At 46.3% G+C, this 24,108-nt stretch overlaps 1 pseudogene; it reads right to left on the bottom strand.

Annotated features, from left to right (window-relative positions):
- Window positions 1-18,289: 18,289 nt before the first annotated feature.
- On the bottom strand, window positions 18,290-23,842 carry LOC101881250 (probable G-protein coupled receptor 83; annotated as a pseudogene).
- Between the last annotated feature and the right edge of the window lie 266 nt (window positions 23,843-24,108).

Here is a 24,108-nt window from a genome sequence, read left to right as displayed (position 1 = left end):
CAACAGATGGAGCCTGACATTGTGGACTGAATGAATACAGCAAATTTATGGGAATGGTCCATGGATTAAGGAATGATATCTGTGTGTGTGTATATATATAAGTATATATATATATAAAATATGGAATAAGAGGTGGAGGCTCAGCCTCTCAAAGCAGAATGTGGCAGAAAGATAGAAGTGGATCCCTCTGGCCAACAGTGACTCCTGGGGACTTTTGAGAAGCCAAGTGCATTGGATTGCTTCCGAGAGCCAGCAAGACCAAACTGGTGGGTAAGAGGAGGTGACAGTAATTACTCCTCTGGGTGCTTTTGGACCTGGCAAGCATCTTTATGTGTCGCTCAGCTGGTGAAGGTTTGCAGGGCATTGGGTGATATGGTTTAGTGTGAGGTGTCCCTGCCCATGGCAGGGGGGTTGGAACTAGATGATCTTGAGGTCCTTTCCAATCCTAACTATTCTATGATACTGTCCTGGTTCAGTTGTAACAGTTTGTTTTTTTTCTCCTTAGTAGCAGGTACACTGCTGTAGTTTGGCATTAGTCTGAGAACAATGCTGTAACACCAGTGTTTTAGTTGTTGCTCAGTCCATTCAAGGAATTTTCAGTCTCAGCTCTGCCAGTGAGGAGGGGCACAAGAAGCCAGGAGGAAGCAGAGCCAGGACACCTGACCTAAACTAACCAAAGGGGCATTCCATACCACAGCACGTCATGCCCAATAAGTATATAAACTGGGGGCAGTCACCTGGAAGGCCCAGATCACTGCTTGGGTCAGGCTGGGTACTGGTTGTCAGGTGCTGAGCAATTGTACTCTCTTCCCTTGTTATTTCCCTTATCATTATTACTGGTGGTAGCAGTAGTGGTTTTGTGTTATACCTTAGCAATTGGTTTGCTTGCAGGCTATTTTGCAGCAGCTCCATGGGAACTACGACTATTTCTCTAATCATCCTGTTGGATGTTGTAACAATGCAGGTCCCCAGTTTCCTCTTGACATTTGGGTACTGCCAGCAGGTTTTACAGCTCTTGGTATGGTCTTTGTTGAATTAGTACCCATGCAGGTTTCCAGCCCAATGGGAGTGCACCACACTCTGTGTTGTCCTTGTTTATGATGTCTTCTGTCTAGATGATGTACACAGATTGACAAAGCTTTGCCATCCTGATCTGCTTGTGTGGGCAGAGACTTGTGGGGCAGTTTCAGGGCTAAGAGTTGATTTTCCTGAGAGGAATCCCAGCTCTGCAGCAGAGGAGCTGCACTGCTGAGGAGAAGGCAAGGGCTGGAGGGAGGGAGAACCAGGAACTGCAGGTCAGCCCCATTGTTTTTCTGTAATGAGGGTGGTTAAGCACTGGCACAGGTTGCCCAGAGAGGTGGTGGATGCACCATCCCTGGAGACATTCGAGGCCAGGCTGGATGTGGTTCTGAGCACCCTGATGGAGTTGAAGATGTCCCTGCTCATGGCAGGGAAGGTTGGACTAGATGACCTTTAAAGGTTCCTTGCAACCAAAATCATTCTGTGCTCCTATGATTAGAACCCTAGGGAACGCAGGAGTTTCCATGCAAGTGCTGAGGGTCTCTTTAAAACCCAAAAAGCCATAATTACCCTTCTTTCTTAGGGAAGGGCTTCCCGTCCTCACGCTCTTTGGTGTGTCTGGTGGCATTGTGCCCTTGCTGTACCGTAGCTGATGGAGGGGCTCACTGACCAGAACACACACAGCCTATTCCACAGATAGGTTTTCCCAGCAGCCCCGGGCACGACTTGCAGGGACAGAGGTGTGTATTTAGCCCCTGATTTCAAGAAGGTGCCATAACAGAGCAGTGCATGCAGGCAGAGAGCACATTTCTGAGGGACCACTCTCTACTGCTGCCTTTGCTGCACCCTGGTGATCACAGAGACCTGCAGGTGATGCACGCAGTGTGCTGATGGACCCAGCCATATAGAGACAGGGTCCTTGGATGCTGCAGTGAAGTATGGCAAAGTGGCATGCAAGGAAGAGGTAAGGCCACTGGGAATATGAATGGAAAACTCTGTAATTGCTACTTAGTGCACACCTGGCAAGTGCTTTGGGAATTTGCTTCTGTATTCCGTGCACACAGCAGCATCCCCTTCTGTTCAGTGCCTGCTACCAGAGCTTACTTGCTCTGTTGGTGGCATTAGTGTCGCTGCACAGCTAACACTGATGGGTGGCTAGAACAGGTCACTGCTCAGCTGCTTGCCTTAGAGAAAGGATTCCCTTTGTGCAGCTGCCTCTCACAGCTTGATGACTGCTGCAGAGGTTTGAAGCTCTATGACAGACAAGACTATATACATTTAAAGATTGCTGTTTTTAATGAAATTAAAAAATTTCAAGCCATTTGCAACCCTTTTGTGTCCAATTCGAACCTGTTTTAAGCCGCTGGGGTACCTCAGGGCTGTAAACTGGGAGGGGAGCGGCCGTTCCACTCAGCCCGTTGCCTCTGCAGCATGTGCTGCCACCACGTGTCCAAATATCGGTACTTCAGGTGGTAGTGGTGGGGCACGGCGTGGCTCAGGGCGCTGCTCGCTGCTGCCATCATGTGTCCAAAAGTCGGTACTGCAGGTGGTGGAGATGCGGGAGAGGGAACAAAGGAGTGGCTCAGTTCAACGGTAGCTGCTGCCACCCTGCGGCCATGACTACGTACTGCAGGTGGAGAAACCGCACTTGTGCCCTGCCACCACCCCAACCGGAGCTGCTCCACTTCGGGGAGACTGTGATGGGATCGCACACTGGGTACGGCGAGTGAGGAGTGATTTGGAGCTCGCTTAACGCAAAGGGGTTGATCTGGGGTTGCACAGACCTGGTACATTGGGCAGTCTCACCACTCTCTCAGGCACTCTCTCGATCATGGTGTTATTTCCACATCCAGCCTACGGTGCTGCAATTAATTCCATTTAACTGTTCCATCTTTGCCTGTCTTACTGTCATTATACCAGTCCAGAAGTTATGCTGTTCCCCCATCCCAGTTCTGACACCCACAAATGATACCAATGCCAAGAAACCAGCTGCCAGCCACAAAATCATTTCACTTTATTCACCTTTTTATTATTTTTCACCCCATTCCATAGACTTCCATGTTGATGGTTAATAGGCAGAGGGAAGGGGGGTGGATAATTCTGAAGCATTTGCTTCCATGCGCTTTTCCCCCCATTTCCTTAGCACTGCACCCATGGGTCACGCATCAGGGTCTCTGGACAGAAGCAGCCTTTTTCTGCTGGGGAAAAACTGCTTGGAAGGAAACTTTTCTCCAAGCTCTAATCGCAGATTTCTTCAGGCTTCCCAGGGCTCTTCCTGTGCTCGAGCACAAGAGCGAGCATGTCCTCCGGGCTATCCCAGCACACTGGTCTGCCTCAAGCGGTCACCCAGCCTCGCACATCTACAAAAATGGCACAGTAATGGAAATTGCCATTAACAGGAGGAAATAACTTGCAGTGACTGCAAAAGTAAACATCCCGTGAGGTGGAAGGAGACCACAATTAAAGCCAAAATGCGGCCTTAGACCTAGGGGAGGATGGAACCCTGCTGAAACACTATGGGCAAGCCACACAGAGACTCCCCTGAAGGCACAAAACCTGAAGTGCCAGGCATTGCAGGCCATTAGCTCCTGGACACAGGGCAAGGAGAAAGGAGCTCACTTCAGCCATCACCTCAAAGAGGCATCCCAGTCAAACAGCAAAAGTCCAGGACTCGGCACTAGGCTATGTGGCTATTGTTTGGCTCCCTGTGCTTGTTTTCTCCCTGGGCCTCAGTGGATACATTTGAGAAATGGGGATGATAAGAGCCACCTAACAGTGGCAGTCTGGCAAATATTAGCTCTGCTCAAGCAGGTGAGCTGTCTCAGCTTACAGAAGCGACCCTGCTGCCATTTCCTGAGCCTGAGGCCTGTTTATCTGTCCTTAACACTGAATTACTAGCTTGTTTCTGCTCTCTGATGGTCAGGGAGCCAGGGTAGCGGTCAGCTAGCAAATGACCCCTCGAGCATCAACTGCAGCGCTGGGAGAGGAGGTCATTCAACAGAGCACACAACAAGACCTAATTCGGGATTCCAGAGCTCCTTAAATGGTCAGCCAGCAGGAGCCTTTGAATGCTCTCCTACACTTTCCACACTGAAAGACTATGGAGAGGAAATCAAGGGCAGAGATATTAAACACCCCTAATAAGAGACCCTTGCCCAAACAAGGAGAATCCGTGTACAAAACACCACTGTGCTGCAAACGCAAAGCCCCAGAGCAAAATAAATGAGTAAAGAACAGCTCAGATTAAAGTTAGGCAGCATCCCGGATGCTACCTACTGAGGTGACACTTGATCATCTCTCATACCCTTCTAAACCATGCCCAGCTGAGGTCCCCGTTAACCTCAAGGAGATAATTGTCTTGCAACAAAGCAGACAGCTGGAACAGCTACAAAATGACCCTGCTTCTCTGCCCCAGACCAGCTCCTCAGCCCTCAGTTCTCCCACCCCTTTCTGCCTTCCCATGTTAACACTTTCCACCACAAGAAGGGCTCCCACCCACTGCAAAAACTCAACTTACACCCTTTGCTTTCATGACCTCCGTTGCCAGGCAAGCACGTGTGTCTGCCCCCGGGACAGCAGCCCCATTGCCCTGCCAGAAAGGCTAAGTTACAGTTTGCTCCTTCATTATCTATTTTAAAGATTAAATTGTTTCCATTTCAAGGGAAACGGTCTGGCAACAGGATGCAGTCATGCATTCCACCGATGGATTTCAGGGTTACAGACACCTCCACCCCAGCTGATTCCCCCTCTCCACACCACAGCATCCACCCGTTTCCATCACCCACCTCCTGGTTATTCCTTTTCATCTTTGCAAAACTGACTCTGGCATTTGGATATTGCTGTAAAATTTCAAGCTCTGGGAGGAATTTTTAGGGTGGGGGAAGAACAAGAAAGCGCCAATTTCCTTCCCCAGCACATCCATTCATTTCTCTGTTATAAGCCGCACCGGTTTTCATCTCAGTTTGACTCTTGCAGAGAGGTATATTTCTTCCTCTTACATTCCATTCCTCCCTCACGATGTGTCTCCAATCCTGACATGCTAAAATCCAGTGCTAAGTCAGTCATTTAAACAGTTTAGCAGAGAGCACAATCCCTCATGTTTCATTATGCTGCATGTGCTGTGGAAACAGCATTACACAAACTGCTAGAACTACAACAGAGGAAGCCTCAAAAAAGTACAGCATCAAACCCAAAGCAACGCAACAATCTGCCATCAAAACCACCCCAACATTGCTCAGCTTGTCTGCAACATCTTTAACAGGAGATATTATCAGCCCTTTCCTTGCTCACGAGGAATCACTCCATCCATTTGCATCCTCTCCACTCAGCCGCCAACTGACCAGGACAAAATGCATCTTACCAAGGCAACCCTTAGAACCTGCACTGGCCTCTCCTCTGCATGTCCAGTTTAGAGAGAAACCCCTGCAAGGCAGAGCAGCCATTTCTGGACATGGCTCGCAAATCTCAGTACAAAGCTGGACCACAGCAAACAGATTAACTGCTAGGGAGGGGAAGGGAGACAGGGGCCACACTTCAAATTTCCATCTTGCCAGCTAATATTTAGGAATGCTTTCCCCAGGCCAGCAGACACCTGTCTTTTAACCAAAGGGAGCAGTGACACTTCCTTCATAGCAGACTTTAAGCATTTAAAGCTACTAAGCTCACTTGCTTCAGCTCATGCAACTACTTCTTCCTCCTTTTCCTTCCATCACAAGCATTCAAGTCCCAGTAAACATTAGCAAAGCCCTTTACACCTCCCATCAGATTCCTAGTACACTGGTGTGCTTCTTCAGAAGCCTTCCCAGCCAATAAAACGGGCCCAAACTAGTAATACTTGTTATTTAGATAGAGCCATCCTTGCTTGGGATCCCTTCCAAACAGACTTCAGCAGGAGCATAAGGAACAACATCTTCTCCAGATAGATTTGAGTCTGATCTCAGAAAGACTCCCAGTCTGATTCTACAGAAAGACACACTTCAGATTCCTCATCTGTATCTACATACAAAGCTAACCCCAAATGTCTCAGTTGCTTCTGGGTAATGCATGATGGTAACTTGGAAATAAAGCACTTTCGCAAGCTGTGTACGATGTATAAAAGCATACAGATATTACTTACCATCGGGTGATTGAGTTCCTGGTATGCAGGGAGAAGACAGAAGGCATCCCAGCAGTCTTCCCTGGATTTTCCCTGGTCTCACTCTGGATGATTGCACACAGATGAGAGCAGCAACAAGGCTGAGGGAAAACAAACAACATCAGCCCAGCAAAAGCATGACTGCGGTGCTCTAAGCCTATTGGCTCGTACAATCCAGCAGCATCAAAGCTCTTCGAAACAATAGGGAGTGCCAAAAAGATGCAACCACTTCAGAGAAGGTGCTGGAACCCTGAAAAATGGCTTTAGACTTTTCTGTTTCCCCTTCTTTTCCTTTGAGCCCTTTGCTTACTGCCCGTGCAGGACCGGTGTCGTCAGCACACTCTGTTCCCTGCAGCACAGAATGGCAGATGCCCATGTAGCTGAGTCAGACCTGAGGCTGAGAAGAACTCTTTGGTACTTATGGGTGGGAGCTGCCTTTCAGAGAAACATAGAGGGGGGTTAAATAAAACCAACAAACTGGGAAATGCAGAGAAGCAGAGGAAGATTGCTGTTCTTCCTGGTTTACAGGTAGGGAAACTGAGGCACAGACAGCTGAACTCTGCTGCTGGCCATCCCCTACCCAGGCTTGCTCAACATATTGGTGGCACTGCTCTGGGTGCCTCTGTGGGTAAGGGATGCTCAGCACCAGCTTTCTGTAGCAGCTCCTCAACTGTGGGAGCACGGCTGGACACTTGCTCTCTGTGTGCTAGGACTAAGGATACTCGAGAGGCTCAACACAAGGGCAGTGAAATAAGCAAAGAGAACAAAGCACAGGCAGACAGCTGTGTTGGTGAGATCCCCAGCTGGAGATGATGGGCAACAACTACCAAGAAAACTGCTCTCTTCACCAAGCTACTGACATTTACTGACATACTGACATTTACACCTCCTTGTCACTGCTCTAGTTTGGGTTTCCTGGCATTAAAGATTCCAACTAACAAGGCAATACAGAACACAAGTGGTAAAAAGTAACCTCAAAACTCTGCTTCCAGTAAAGAAAACATTCAGACCCCAATAACAAAAAAAGCAAAATAGACCAGTAAGCAACCTCAGGAAGCCTAAACTCTCCTATAAATATAACACCTTCAAAAAGAAAGCCTTACACAGATATTTGTTAATGCACACACTGGGAAACTTTGACACGTCCTGAGGCTCTGCACTCAGCTGATTTCATTACAGCAAACATCAAAACACAACAGCACAAAACGCCACAAGACTCCAAAGCTACAAAAGACAAAGCACAGCCCAGAGAACTCTGCTGAAGTCTAAGAGCTGAATGAGCTCCTCCCTGCAACACTGAGCCTTTATACCCCAGGCAGCACCCATGGGGCAGGGGTTGGGCAAACCAGCACCTGGCATAAAAGAGGTAGAATGAGCAGTTTAGTTTTGGGGCTGACGTCTGTAGTCCAGGAGGAGGCTCAGGGAGAAAAGGATTCTTCAATAGAGCAACCCCCAGCATGCTTTATCCAGAGTACACCCCCACCCTGGATACCAAAGAACTGGTACCAGGGAAGCTGTATGCAGAACTCCCTGTGAATTTTAGATGGTTAAGTGAGGGCAGGAGCTCTGTGTGTGCAGATAATGCCTGTGGGAGAAACGCTGTTGGGCTTGCAAAACCAAAAGAGCTTCTCCAAGGAGCATTCCTCGGAGAATGGAAACCGGGTGAGAAGCAGCAGTTTCGGAGCCCGTTGCCTCTGCGGAACCGAAAAAGTGAGCGTGTGCTGCCACCATGTGTCCAAACGTCGGTACTGCAGGTGGTGGAGGTGGGAGGTCGAAGCGGCCACCGTGTGTCGGTATTGATGGGAGGGGGGCCTCTCTGTCGATTCAGTATTGAAGTGGGTGGTGACGGGGCAGGTACGGTGGTTGATGGGGAGGAAAGCGACTGGGGCCGCTTTCCGGTGCTACCGTGCGTCCAAAACGCGGCAATCCTCGCGGGGAAGCGGAGGTATGGCGCCGAGAGACGACCGGTGCTGCCATCATGTGGCCAATATTCGGTACTGCACACGGTGAAGAAAGGCGGCTGCGCGTGTGGAGCTGCACCAATCAGAGCGGCGGGAGGGTCGGGCTAGGAGTAATTGACAGGCTTTAAAGGGGTTGAAATGGAAAAGATGAGTTAGAAATTGCCAAAAATGGCTTAAAACTGGTAAGAAATGGGCAAAACTGGGACAGAAATGGCCATGAATTGTTTAGAAGTAGACTAAAATGGCTTAAGGTAGAAATGGGGAAAAATGGGTTAGAAACAGGAGAAAAATGGATTAAACCAAGTTAAGAAATAGGCAAAAATGTGTTTGAAGTGGCAAAAAATTGCTTAGAAGAAAAAATAGTTTAGAAATGGCCAAAATAGCTTAAAACAGGTTAGAATTGGACATAAAAGGGTTACAAATCGCTAAAAATAAGATAAATTGGGTTAGAAGAGGCCAAAAATGTGCTAGAAATGGTCAAAAATGGCTTTAATCTGCTGACAAATGGGAAACAATGGGTTAGAAAAAGAAAAAAGTGGCTTAACCAGAGCTAGAAAAGGGCAAAAAGAGGTGGAAATTTTAAAAAATGGCTTTAAAAGGGTTAGAAGTGACCAAAAATGGGTTAGAAATGGCAAAAAGAGTTTAGAAATAGCAAATAAAAGCTTAAAATGGTTTAGAAGTGGGCATAAATGAGTTAAAAACAGCCAGAAAAGGGTTAAAACGGGTTACAATTTGGCAATAATGGGTTGAAAATGGCCAAAACTAGTTTAGAAATACAAAAAAAAAACAAGAAAAAAAAAAAAAACAAAAAAAACACCAAAAAAAGAAACCCTTTAAAATGGGCTAGAAATGGGAAAACTGTGTTAAAAAAAGAAAAAAGCCAAAATGACTTAAAATAGGTTAGAAATGGTCAAAAATTGCTTAGAAGTGGCAAAAAATGCCGTTAAATTGGTTAGAAGTGTCCAAATTTTGGCTAGAAATGCCCAAAAATGGTTTAGAAATGGGAAATAAAGGTTTAAAACAGGTTAGAAATAGCCAAAAAATGTCTGAAACTGGTAAGAAACGGTCAAAAATGGGATAGAAATGGCCATAAATGGCTCCTTCACTCCTTCTTTTCCTCCGTCCTTCTTTCCCCTCCCTCCTTGCTTCCCTCTCTCCTTTTTAGTTCACTTGTGGAGACAGTGTTCTCACAGGAGAATGGATATTTGGTACATGAACTCCTGTCATGGTTTAAACCAATCCGCACAGCTTGTTAACTCACTCCCCCCCTTGCTCCCCTGACTCCCGGAGAGTCAGGAAGGAGAATCCAAACAATGTAGCCCCCACGGGTTGAGATAAGAACAGTTTAATAGCTAAGGCACAACACAAATCACTACTGCAACAAATAATAATGATAAAGCAAATAACAAGCGAAAAGAATACAACACCTCACCAGCCACCGACCCATAACTCACTCCACCCTGCCCGACCGAGCACCGACCGATACCTCCTCCATCCCCCCAGAGCTCCAGCCCTTCTGGGTCTCTCCCGATTACCTCCTGGGTATGACATGCTATGGTATGGAATACCTCTTTGGCTAGCCTGGGTCAGGTGTCCTGTCTCTCCTTCCTCCCGGCCTCCCTCCTTCCCTGGCAGAGCATGAGCTCAGAAAAGGCCTTGGACCCAACCAAACATTTGAGCAGTAACTCAAAACATACTTGCTATCAGCAACCGTTCCCAGCCCGAAAGTCAAAACACAGCACTGCACCAGCTACCAAGAAGGAGAAAAAATGACTGCTACTGCTCAAACCAGGACAACTCTGAATAACTCTGAAAGATACAGCAAGGTTATGAGAGGCCCGAGGAGGCTTAAGCAAGCAAGATAAGAAGAAGCTGGAATTCAATGAGTTATTAGAACTGTGGACTGTTGGCAAGCTTTCGAGGTCACGTTCTCACACCAGTGCTTAACCAATTATGTGTTAGTCACTAAGGGTCTTCAATACAAGTATCCAATCATGATATGCCAAATTGCTGTAGGTGTGTGTAAGCAACAGTATATAAGGAGTTAATGTTTTGCAATAAATGGCTTTTTGTCTGATCATATTGATCTCTGACTGATTCAATTCCGCAGCAGGGGTCAATGGGAGTCAATTAGTGCATAAATGCAGAACTTACTGTTTCAATGCAGAATTTATGTTTTCTGTGCAGAATGTAGCGTTTCAAAGCAGAATTTCACATTTCAATGCAGAACCCTAATCCTAACCCCTAACACTAACCAAAACCCCCTAAAACTAACCCATAACACTAACCCTAACCCAAACTCTAACCCTAACCACAACACTAACACCAAACCCTAACACCTAATCCTAACCCCTAACCCTAGCGCCTGCCCCGGCCCTGCATTGAAATGCTACATTATGCATTGAAATCTCTAAGCTTTGCATTGAAAAGCTAAGTTCTGCATTTAATCACTAAGCTCTCTCAATTAATGTCAATGGGAGGCAGTGGGATCAATGGGAGTCAATAAGTGAAAAAATGTAGAACTTACCATTTCAATACAGAACTTTAAGGTTTCTGTGCAGAATGTAGCATTTCAATGCAGAATTTAGTGTTTAATTTCTGAATGTAGCATTTCAAAGCAGTACTTAGCGTTTCAATGCAGGAATTAGCGTTTCATTGCAGAACTTATTGATTCAATGCACAACTTAGCATTTAAATGGAGAACTTTGTGTTTCAATGGAGAACTTCGTGTTTCAAGACAGAAACTAGGGTTTCAATGCAGAACTTAGCGTTTCATTGCAGAACTTATTGTTTCAATGCAGAACTTAGTATTTCCGTGGAGAACTGAGTGTTTCAATGAAGAACTTACTGTCTAAATGCAGAACATAGTGTTTCAATGAAGAAATTATTCTTTCGATGCAGAACTTAGTGTTTCAATGCAAAACTTTGCGGTTCAACACAGAACGTAGCATTTCAATCCAGAATTTCATGTTTCAATGCAGAACCCTAACACTAACCCCTAACAATAACCCTAGCCCTAACCAAAAACCACTAACAGTAACCCTAACCCAAACTCTAACCCTAACATTAACCCTTAACCCTAATGCTAACCCCAAACCTTAACGCCTAATCTTAACCACTAACCCTAACCCTAGCGTCCACCCCGGCCCTGCTTTGAAACGCTAGATTCTCCATTGAAACTGCTAACCCTCCATTGAAATGGTAAGCTCTGCATTGAAACACTAAGTTCTGCATTGAAATGCTAAGTCCTATACTGGAACTCTAAGTTATGCATTTAATCCCTAGGCTCTCTCAATGGGATCAATGAGTGTCAACGGGAGTCAACGGGAGTCAACGGGAGTCAATGGGAGTCAATGGGAGTCAGTGGTAGTCAGTGGGAGTTAATGGGGTCAATGGGAGTCAATGTGAGTCAATGGGAGTCAATGGGGTCAACGGGAGTCAATTAGCGAATAAATGCAGAACTTACCGTTTCAATGCAGAGCTTAGAGTATCTATGCAGAACATAGCATTTCAATGCAGAATTTAGCGTTTTGATTCTAAAAGCAGCGTTTCAAGGAAGTTAGTGTTTGAATGAAGAACTTATTGTTTCAATGCAGATTTTGTGGTGTTTGTTTGTTTCAGTGGAGGACTGGACTTTGAAGTGTTTGTTTCAGTGGAGGTCTCGACTTTGGGGTGTTTGTTTCAGTGGATGACTGGACTTTAGGGTGTTTGTTTCAGTGGAGGACTGGACTTTGGCTTGTTTCAATGCAGAACTTAGCATTTCCATGGAGAACTTCGCGTTTCAATGCACAACTTAGCGTTTCAATGGAGAACTTAGAATTTCAATGCAGAACTTGGGGTTTCAATTGAGAACTTAGTGTTCTCAATCCTTATTACTGGGGCAAAGGAAAAAATATTGGGGGGAGGACAGGACAAGACCATTACCCATAACCCATTACCCAGGACAACCCATAACCCCCTAAGGGAAGATTTGCTTCAGTGAACACACCAGGTACAACCACTTACCATCAGCTTGCTTCCATCCGGATCACTGCTACCTGCCCTCTGCAGCACAGGTTGGAGCATTGCCTGCACTGCAGCAGCATTCAATGATCTGCTTCTGCACCACTACCTTGTACCATCAGACAGTGACCTCAAATGGCTTTGGTCCTGTTCCAACACAGACGCTAGGAACGCAGCATTGACAGCAGTCTTGACAATGAGATGACCCTCAGCCTAACTGATCAGCACAGAAAGCTCACTGGGATAAGCCAAGTGGTGCAGACATCATTGGAAAGGTATATGTGCTGGAACAGCTTGGACATCAAGCTCATGAGAGCAATTTAGGATTATGTACCTGAATGTGGGTAGGGATTACTGCTGAGCACTGGTAGGACAAGGCAGCTTTGTAAAAAGCCTTCTATCTTGAAACTGAGAGCTGGCTGAAGCATTGTGCTTGGTGTGATAAACCTGCTCTTACCCTACCAGTATTCCTCCTTGGACTTCATTCAGAGTCTGGGATATCAGAAGTGTTTTCCTCCCTACTGCAGTACAGGAGGTGATGGCTTGGGGAAGGCAGGCATGTTTGCTTCTTAGTCAGTGAGAGGGTAGAGCCATGTGCCCTGACTTGAGGGAGAGACTCTTCTTTGCTCCCCATGGCAGAGGGTGTCTGCTCATTATCCTCCAAGTGTTAATTCTGCATTTCCCTTTGCATCCAAGCCTCCTGGACAAGGTTCAGGCTTCTTCATCCCTCTTTTTCTCTTTTTCTGTGAGTGCTGAGTACCGGATGTCTCAATACAAGAGGATGGTCCCTGACCCTGATCCACCTCCATCTCCACTTCCTAGGACTTGGTCTAGATGTAGCTGATAATACTGCCATTTATTCCTTCCGCATGCTTTGGACAGCCCCTTGGTACTGTTTTCCACTAACTGATGAAAATTGTATTGTTTCTCCTCCCTGAGCTAATTCTCTGACTCACTGTCCTTTGGTTTTCTTCCTGTTTGCTTTTTGTTAATTGAGTTGGCATTTTGTAATTTCTTTTTTCATTATGTGATGGTGCTATATAGGGAGATTTGTCTCTGAAATTCAGGTATTCTGTGTGTTCTGTGTTACCATCTTCATCAGCACTTATGCTGAAGGCAGTTAGATGCATTTGGCATGAGCTAACCTTAATAAATCTGGGTTGTTCATGATTCAGACATGTCTCTGCTGCATCTTTGCATACTGATTTGTGTGTGCTCAAATGGTTTCTCTAGAGCAGACTTCTGGTAACCCAGTGTTTTAATAATCTACCTACTACCTCCTGGGGCTTTTCCTGCGTGGGACAGATACTGCTGAGGACATCAGTGCTGCTGCTGCCAAAGGTACAGGATGACAGCTCAGTCCACAACATGTAAGCAATATGAGGGTTCTTCAGGTGGCACAGGCTTCTTGGGAGAACCTTCCCCCATGCCCTGTTCCCATCCAGCCCTCCGACCTCAGGGTTGCTGCACCATCAAGCTGCAAGGATCAAATCATGCTGTTTCTACTGCCCTTGTGTCACTGCTGCCTCAGCCAGACAGAACTCTGCACAAACCCACAGCAGAACAGTAGCGTGGCCCTGCTGGGAATGGGGAGGAAAACCCCCAGCAGAAAGTGGTGGTCCTGTTTTTGGTTGCTCTTCCTTAGTCTTGGACACTGGGCTGCCACCAGCACCACTTGGGAAGCCATTCCCACAGGTGAGCAGTGTTTCTGAAAGAAAATTAATGAATGTTTAAATATCTATTTGCCTGCTGAGCTGGCTCAGACCATGACCTGTTTGAGCAAAAGCAGAATTTCTTAGATTCTCTTTTCCAGAGCTTGGCTAGGTAAGCCCTCTGACTGCTGCAGCGAGCCTTGTGCCTGCAGCTCAGCAGAGATGTGATCTTGTGCCCTGCAGCTACTATGCCTTGCCCAAATACATGACATAATGCAGTTTATGTTTCATTTATTATGTTGTGCCTCCTACTGTTTGCCTGAATGCTGCTGAGAGAGTGCTGCTGTGTTAATCAGGGCATCAAGTGATGCATCAAGTGATGCAAGAGCTTCTCCCCAACAAAGCATGAGGTTTTGAATCTCATTCAGGCACTGATAATTACCATTCTAGATAGCTAAACCATTACGAAGATGAAATACAGTCAGCTCTTACATCATGCCCATTTAGGGGAGAATAATGAAGAGATTTTACAATTGACAGGTCCAAGGAGAACCAGCTAAGTTACTTTTCACAGAGAGAGACAGATAACTACATGGATTAGCAGATCAACTAAGTGTGAAAAGAGCCCACTGCTTTGGAATTAGGTCTTTAATTCCTCTGGAAAAAGATTATGAAGGTATGTATGTGACAGGGGCTCACAGAACAGCTCTCCTACCAAAGTGATGATAGGTACAACTTTGAGGTTTGCTTGCTGCTTACCAGAAATGCGGCTAATTCTGAGGAAACCAGCAGCCAGTCTCTACCAGGATTCTTGGGCAGGCATCTCAACAAACTACTGAAAATCTCCATCTATCCATCTTGCACTGTAAAAACAACCCTGGGGGTGAGATTTAATTCCCGGCTTGGCTTGTACCCCAGAATTTTCCACCAGCAAGGTACTTTTCATTTCAGAATCACAAGAGCCATAGCTTAATCTTTCTCACAGAAGGTATCGGTGTTACCATTGTTGCTACAGTTATTTTGTAGAAGCCCAAGATATAATATGTACATTGAAAGAAAACACAGAAATATCTCTTTAGAAACTGTGTGCACTGTGCATCATAGGCACACTGAGAACAACATGCTGGAAGTCCATGCCCACGCTGCTGCTTCGTATTGGGGCATACACAGCTCCCTGAGCTGTTACAGAGAACTCTGGGGGACAGGATGTGATTTTCCATCTTCTGTTATTTCTTTGTGAAATGTTTTCTTTGTGGGCATTATTAAAAAATGCCTGGAAAGTTTTGTTTGAGGCAGTAAGATAGCAAATAGAGAACATGCTCATCCAGGGTTAGATTTTGTGTGAATGTTTTTGTTAAACCCTGCACGGTTTTGGGTGACACCAGTGGTGTTTTTTTGTATCTGAATCAGTCAAATAACTGTGATAGCAAATGAGCCCATGAATCACAGCTGACCAACCTCTGTGTCTGCCTTATTAACTGATGGATGCTGTTATCACGACTCTTTTAGCACTACTGCTACAGCACTAGAGATGGGTACTCTTTACTCATTACTTGGTGTAAATCCTGTTACCTACTCAAAAGAGTGAGTTTGATCCTTGATTTCTGAAGGGGTCCTGTGAGAGCATGTTGGGAATGTTCAACAGCCCAGATCTAGTCCTCAAGATCCAGTGCAAGCACCAGGTAGGGTTTGGTGCCACAGAGCTCCCCCCTCCTGCCTCCAGATCAGGTCCTGGGTAACCCATGCTTTACCCAGCCATTACTGAACTCTCTTTTCTGCTGATTTTACATCCTCTCCTGGGTTATGATAGGGGTGAGAGGCAGATTTTTCCAGTTATCCCTTTTAAAGTAGGACCTCTCAGGAATTTTTTCCTTCCTGTGCCCATACAGCATGGCACCTTCCAAGCTTTTCCTGGCCATTTTCTGGTTTGCCTTGAGGCTGCCACCACTCATGTTTCTATTCTCAGAGGAAACTCTCCAGTTCCTGGGAGAAGCTGGTGCACATACCTTACAACAGCATCACATTTACATCCTTAGCTCCTGTTAAAAGCTTGTGTTACATGAACCAAAGGATGAAGGGTGCTGGGGTTTGCAGTCTTTGAGGAAAAGTCTCTTAAACATTTGAAGATACTTGTGTAGAAACAGGCTGCTACACTTCTGCAGTGGAAAATAAAAGCTCCGTGCTGATATCCACTTTTCCACAGAGAATATAAACTATTTTGATACAATGGAATATGTGGTAGTTTGAAGGCCATTCACTACAAGCTGATGAAGAGCCAATAACAGTAAAAAGGCAAATGATAGTTTCACTTAACAATTAAATGGAGTAATGCTCATTAATTAGAGATGCTTTTAACATCCTGAAAAACTCATGACATTTTTCAACTGAAAACAGGCCCTGCTCTAAGCAGAGAGGGCAGTGCCTGCAGCCAGCAGCAGGCTGCTTTAAATTCCCATATTCACACACCTGTTGGTTTCCAAGTGAAATGTCTTAGGGTTTGTGTATTCATCCATTGCTGCTGCTGCTCACAATGCTCTGCTGTCTTCTCCTCATGCAGATGTAGCAATGCACACTGAGGTGCAGGGACATGGCTGAGTGGGGTCAAGTGTCCTGGGAACGAGGACCTCCCTTCCTTTCTCTCCTGTTCCTTTGCACTATGCAAATGGGGGAAAAAAATAGTAGGGAAAAAAAATCAATCTCTAGTTTTCTTTCTTTGGCTTGTCTTATCCTTCCCTAGGAAGGTGGTGATAGCATGTTCTTGCCCCCAGCATTCCCCACACCTCCTCCTCAGGCAGAAGCTCAGTTCAGACTACTGCTAGGGTAGACCAGGAGCATCCCTGACCCCAGGTAGCCAAGACTGCCTTTGAACTACTGAAAACCATCACTTGGTTTCCACAAATACAAACTCTTTAGCTGCTCTACCTATGATATCCTTTCCAGACCTTTCACAAGGTTTTTTGCCCTTTTCTGAACATGCTCAAGGACCTTCATATCCTTCTTAAATTATAGGGCCCAGAATGTCACATAGTACTCAAGATGAGCTTGCATCAGTGCTAAATACTTCTTATCCAAAGTAGTTTATTTGTTTGCTTGTTTTTTGTTTTTGCTACAAGTACAGTGTTTCCCTACGAATATCAGGTCTGAGGATCAGAGAGTAACTGCCCTCGTTGGCACATACCAGAGCCCTTCTGTCACCACTGCAGCACTGAGTCTTGATGGATTAACCAGGAACTGTCAGGGCTCAAAACATGTATAACTTTATCCCTGCAAGAGACATATAATAAAAGACAAGTAATAAAATATTTTCCCATCTTTTGTCTCTTTTCCAGGTAAGAAAAATCCCTTGCTCAAGCTCAACCAGGGAAGCTGAGAGAAGAAATCTGATCTTGGTGCAATTTTTAAGAGGAATGGTATGATGGAGAAAGGGGCATCTCTGGCCAGGCTGGGATATCCTTCCAGGTCCTGCTCCTCAGTGCCCAGCTCCACACTGCTGATGGAATCACATACAGTTCTGGTTTCTTTCCGTCTTTAATGTCTCTTTTCCCTGTCTTTTCCTTTTTTTCCTTTATCTCTGTCATGTACTAAATATTTCCTTTATTCTGTATCCTTTTTTTCCACCTGCCTCCCAAGCATAACTAAATTAAGCTGTCTTTTCACCAGGACTGTAAACAAAACCCTCCCTCTTAGGCAGACAATTCCACTGTTTAAATGACAATCTTTCACAGTAATTAGTAATTCTGCTCATTTAATTCCTTAGCTAGTGAATGCTACAGCCCTGATGAAATATCTTGTGGCTTTTGTTTAGCACTTTAAATTTACTTCCTTAATTAATATCTTTGCAATAAAACCAAAAATAAATTCACAATGGACTAAACCCATCCCCCCCCAAGTGCCATCTGAGGCTGCTGATGATGATGTCCAGTACGCATTCTCACTCCCTTTGGCCAGGGATGCTAGCTCTGCAGCTCCAGAAGTGGCAGAGGAAGGGGTGGGACAAAGCCAGGGAAGGAGTGAGGAAAGGAGGAACAACACCTTCTGAAGGGGAAGGTGCTGTTGCTGACCCTTTGCTCTGCTGAAAGGCTTTGGTATAATCTGCTGAAACTCCATATGGATGGAGCCAACCTGGATGTCCAAGTCCTTTGCCCAAGAACAGGTCCATTTCTGTTGCTCTGCAAAGCCTTCATGACATGACACCTGTTACGAGTGCTGAGACAGGCTAGTGACTTGGGACAGCATGAGCAATGATGGAAATCCAGGTCCCCCTCCCTCAGGTAGTAATAAGATGGGAAACCCTGAAAATAAATGACTGTGTGTGGACCTCCATGTCTTCTGCTCCTTGGAACAGCTGCAGGCTTATAGGGAGGGTACTTAAGAGGCTTTGCTGCCACCGCACTGAGCAAAGGGGTTGTTACTGTGGTACATGACAAAAATCAGTAGTAAAACACCAGAGCAGCTGGGGGAGAAACGAGGAGGTCCCTTTGACATCCACGGAACCAGATAACTCACCTCAGCCCTCCAGTTCACAGGCCTGTGTTGGCTGTCTGGATGTTTACAGTGGAGCAGATGGTTTGTGAGGCACATCCCTTCCAGGACCTGGCCTTCTCCATCCACGTCTCATGGCAGGATGTGACTACAGGTGGCAGCGCCTTGTCCTGAGCCTGAGGTACCTTCTGGCACATGCAGAGCAGGGGCTTGAGCTCTGAGCAGAAGTTCTTGTTCAGCCAACAGTGAATGAAAGGGTTGTAGCAGGTGCTGCTCATGGCAAACCAGTGTAGGGGGAAATAGAGGGAGTTCTTTGTCTTGATGCCTAGACTGGAGATGAGCATCACGTAGCAGTTGAGAGGGAACCAGCAGACAGCAAAGACCACCACCACCAGCATCAGCATCTTGATGCTCTTCTTCTTGTTCTTGCAGTGGGTGATGTACTGCTGTGTGGTGATGTCTCCGATGGCATTACGGAGCCACAGCTTCTTGGCCAGCTGTGTGCAGGTGACAGTGATGATGAGCAGAGGCAGGAGGTAAAGAAGGAGAAAGACAGGTCCAAATACTTCCAGACCAGCTCTGCAGGCCCAGGAAAATCAGGGTGACACAAACTCCGGACAGTGGCTTCCTTGAAAACAAATAAATACATATATGGCACGTGGCCATTGCTGTGCAAATGGATACTGCCAATATGGTAAAGCACAGTGAGGCTTCCACAGCACTGACAATCAGTTATATAGTATAGACAGAGCAGGGGCAGATATTGCTCAGCTCAACAAAACCAAGCTCAGTCAAACTTCTGTTTCTCAGAAAGCATTCTCATGATGATCTCTGTGTCTCACTGATGGTAAGACTAGCTAAAGTATATCATCTCATTTTCCTTTGTCTGATAAAAGAAATTTTTAGAAAGACAGACTGGAGATTTCTCTTAGAAGCCACAGATCTTAATTGAATGAGGCACTCATGTGACATGGCAAATGTCACCTCTGCTGGCCCATTCTTACAAAAGGGGGTACTGTGAAAGCAGCACTGACCCAGCTGCATCTGTCCCTTCCCTGAGTGCATAGGCACAGAGGCACAGCAGTGCCCATCTTCTCTTCCCCAGAAACCCAGTGCAGGAAGAAAGAGGGCAGTGGGTGAGACCCACCAAACTCCTGCTTTTCTCTAGGCCTGAGTGATTCCTACACACCTAGAATAAAGACACATGATTCTCAGGTTCCCCTGAATGAGCCTACCTGGAAATCCAGCCCAGGATGTGTCACTGCTCTTGCATTTAGGCTGCATTAACTGTGTCTGGACAAGCACAACTGAACTGCTCTTTTCAGGATGTGACAGTGTCACAGCATGTGCTGGGATCACCATTGCAGCACACTTGTGATAGCTCTGACTTGCCTTTGCCAGGTTGGATGTGCAATCACACACCTTTCTGTGACCCAAGCAGGTATAGTACCCCCTCAGCCAAAAGGAGAAAACTGCTGCAGCAGCTGGGAAGTCAAAACCCTTATGGACAAAAGAGGAAGTGAAAAGGCTACTGGAGGCCAGGGGCTGTGTGAAAGCCTCACAGGCATGATGCCACCTGCATGGGCAGCACTCCTTCCTTCCCATTCTAACCATTCTCTTCCCATCCCATCAGCTTTTCAGGAGACCGGCTTTTAAAATCCAATTGCTACATCTTAAAATGGCTGTGATTACTAGAAAACTTGGTTGCTTAATTCAAGTTTAACTTAAGCCTGACAGTTTAACATCTGATGGTTAACTAACAAAAGAACTGAGTTCAACTCTATGAAGTAGCACATTTTAACAGTGCTTCAGCAATCTGTCATGTCCAACCCAGCAGATCCAGGCTCTGTTCACACGTTCTGGCTGGCAGCAGATACTTGTGATGCACCCCCCCACCATCTGAAGAGCACTGCGTCTCATATACAAACAGCAATAAAAAGCTCATGTGGGCAATCAAGCGCTGTCCCTGCCATGCTGATGGGAGGGAAGTGGTTGTCCTGTAAGGGACCCTCTGCATCCCACAGGTGTCTGAATGAAGCATTAGGAGAAAGGAGCACTTGCACGTGTATTTCTAACAGATGTTTTCACCTTTTCACCCCTCTTTTCTTCCTCTTGTTCCATTTTGCTCTTCTCTCTTCAACCCTTGTCCTCTACTCACCTGTATTCAGCACAGGCTTTAGACCCCATCAAGTTGCATTTATTCATTGCAGTATTGATTAATATCTTTAATATCCTGTTTTCAACCTCTGGTGCTGGCTTTTGTGCCACAAAGAGAAGATTGCTTGAAAACAGATGGCTGCGAGCAGGTCCTATGTGCAGCTGACGGAGGGATGACGAGTGCAGGAGCAGAGCTCAGCCAAGCAAGCACCCTGGAGACAATAATGTTCAAGAGGGGACCTGGTGCAGAAGGGAAGATCATCCTTTCTGAGCCATGCTCCTGACCTTTTCCTCCCCAGGATCCAGTTTCCCTGCTGGCTCAAGTGACCCAGTCCCTGCCTATGGGCAGCTCTGCTTGCCAAAGGGGACCTGCCAGAGCAACAGGAGATCTGCCATGGGGAAGTAAGCATGACACTCCAGGTGACACGACAGTGCAGGGTCAGACCAGACATGGCCATGCTGAAGAGCAAAGCCATAGGGAAAGAGCAGAAGCAGTGGGGTCGGAATTGGGCAGCCATCCCTCATCACATTGTCGAGGAATCAGTTGTCTGGGGAATGCCTTGAGCTCAACATGGTGTCTGGGCTAGAGGACAGCTGAGGACTAGCAAGGGTGATGCTTTGGTGCTTGCAGAACTTAAAAACTCATTTCACCCTCCAAAGTGGAGGCACAGAGCTGTGGGAAGAGGCTCAAGACCATTTCAGGGAAGATGCTCATTGAGAACCAACCAGGATGCTGTGATTCGGTAAATTTTGACATGACCATGGACTTTGCTGCACTGCTGTGCACTGCACCAGAGAGGTGCTGGTGGAGCCCATGTTCTCCTGTCCCTAGAACCCCAACAGCTCCTTGGTGGGACTTCTCAGGAGCCCCTGGCCCTGCAGAGAGCTATTACCAGCAATATCACAACTGTGTTTTTTATTCAATAGAAAGCAGGGATAAGAATAGCATGTCCTGGAAGTCCTTATATCACTGAGCTGCCTCAGGCCCATGTGTGGCTAAGTTTCCTCTGACTGTGCTGAAGGACAAACAGAGATGGGTGCCATGAAACAGATGGTGGTTGTTCATTCATAAGCAGTTTGTTCAGGAATACCCTGAACACAGCTGTGAAGCAATGCAAGTACAGGAGTAACCCAACACTTCATTTACAATGTCTAAGCAGGTGAAGATATTTACACCCCAGAGAGGTATTAATCACAAACATGAGTAAGGAAGGGCTGTGGAGCCCCAGATTGCACTCCCATCTTGTGTAACCTTTCATAACAAACAGCAATAAAAAACAAACACTCTCCCTGCCATGCTGACGGGGGAAAACTGGCTGTGCAGCAGGAAGAAAGATGCTTGTCATAGAATCACAGACTCATAGAATAGTTAGGGTTGGAAAGGACCTTAAGATCATCCAGTTCCAACCCTCCTGCCATGGGCAGGGACACCTCACACTAAACCATGTCACCCAAGGCTCTGTCCAACCTGGCCTTGAACACTGCCAGGGATGGAGCATTCAACTTCCTTGGGCAACCCATTCCAGTGCCTCACCATCCTCACAGTAAAGAACTTCTTCCCTATATCTAACCTAAACTTCCTCTGTTTCAGTATGAACCCATCAACCCTCATCCATTCACTACAGTCCCTCACCAGCATCCCTATAGGCTCCCTTAAGATACTGCAAGGCTGCTATGAGGTCTCCATGCAGCTTCTCTTCTCCAGGCTGAACAGCCCCAACTTTCTCAGCCTATCTTTATACGGGAGGTATTCCAGTCCCCTGATCATCCTCGTGGCCTCCTCTGGACTTATTCCAACAGTTCCATGTCCTTTTTTTGTTGAGGACACCAGGAGGCCTCCCATGTATAACACCACCTCCTGAAACAATTTGTGCTGCCATACTTGGGAGCTAGGTTGGGCTTGGCTCTTTGAATTACATGGAAAATGTGTCCTCACCCTTTTCCACTGAAAGCTGGGGAGTGTCCTGTGAAACATGCAATACCATATTTTGTTTTCCCTCCTGCCCTGTACCTGGAGCCTACAGAAGTCCACCAAGCCTTCCCACCCCTGATACATGAGGGGAATCTTTGAATATAGCTCTAAAGCCTTCTCATTGGATAGGGGTTAAATCCCCAAGATTCAGCCACCTTGAACCCATGGCTTAACTGAGACTGGCAGGGGCTTGGGAAGAGCCTTGCACTGGAACACTGATCAGGTGGCATTTTACCTGGTGCCTGTCCAGAGCGATGTCCGTCAGTGTCAGTGTGGAGATGTGCAGGGAGCAGTACTGCACAAAGCCACTGATGTGGCACATGGCCTTACCAAAGACCCATGTGCTGTTCACAAACCGAACCTGGGGGCAGGAAAGAACAGGTCATCACCCAGATGTTGTGAAAACAAACCCATGGGGAAACCCACATGGCAGGTTAGCTCTGCCTGAAACCCGAAGAAAGGTCTGCTATGTTGGATATTGAAACATTTGCATAAGAATTTTAAAGGTCAAACCCCACAGATTAAATGAGTGGTGCTGCTGCAGCCCTCCTGGCCTATTCATATAAACATCATGTATGAACAGCAGTAACAACTTTTTAATTATACTAACAATTATATTTAGAAAAAGTGAACATAGAACCTTCCTTTCTGGTCTGCAGAGCTTTCACTGGAGACTTAACTCAACCGGCGGTTCTGAAAAGCTTGACTATTTTCTTCCAATGCCCTGAGTATGACTGTCATTCAAGTCATTTAAGTGTGAAACTCCAGTGCTCTCCTGTGAATATATTACATGTTCATATGGACACTTATTCTGCTTTCCCCAAGAATTTCTTGTGGTTTAGTGGTATACCTGGAGAGACTTCAGGGTCTTTTAGGAGATACAGAGTCTAAGAGAGCAAACGGAGCCCCCAGGGTGCTGAACAGTGTTTTACTTGCCTGGCTTGCTGTCTATTAGACTTGATTATATTGGATTCACACCTCAGTCCTAGAAAAGCATGCACAGAGAGGGTGTGACCACCAGGCAGTGCTCTCATGAGAGAATCATCTCCTGACCAAGGGGACAGCACAGGGGACACTTACCAGGGTAAAAGGCATGTTGAGCAGCGTGATCATAATGTCAGACACTGCCAGGTTGACAATGAAAGGCTGGTAGCTGAGTGCATCCTCTTTTCTTCAGCACCACATGGCACACCAGCATGTTCCCAAAGAGAGACATGATGGTAATGACTGAGTATGTCACAATAAGGAGAGCTTTCACTGTCGGTTTCTGGAATTCCGGCTCGTATTTAGCCAGCTCAGAGAATTTCTCCCACTCAACAATCTGGCTGTCTGTCCAGTTGAAGATGGTCCTATTGGTTGCTTGGTAGATTGATGTGAGTTTGGCCAAGAAAGTGTAGGGGTCAAACTCCTCATGAAACCCCATTATATGTGACTTGTACAACTGAAGCAGCAAGCGAGGCATGGTGGGTTAACTTGAGCCTTCACTAAGCTTGAGGCCACCAGGATCATAGATCCAGCTGACTTAGAAAGTGTTCCATCACCTTGAACTTCTTGGTTCTCTAGGAAGCTGGTGAAGATGAAGCTGACACTATAAACACCACCTTAAGATGAAAAGCTGGAGGGGACTTCCACAGTGTGATGGGCTCCCCCCACGAAGAGACAGGACTGGAGAGCAGTTCCAACTGGCAATTTGGAAAGGGGCTGGTTTGAGACCACACGCTTTCAACC

The sequence above is a fragment of the Melopsittacus undulatus genome, chromosome 6, assembly GCF_012275295.1.
Source record: "Melopsittacus undulatus isolate bMelUnd1 chromosome 6, bMelUnd1.mat.Z, whole genome shotgun sequence".
In the NCBI taxonomy this organism is placed as follows: Eukaryota; Metazoa; Chordata; class Aves; order Psittaciformes; family Psittaculidae; genus Melopsittacus; species Melopsittacus undulatus.
This window is presented reverse-complemented; position numbering and strand designations above follow the sequence as displayed.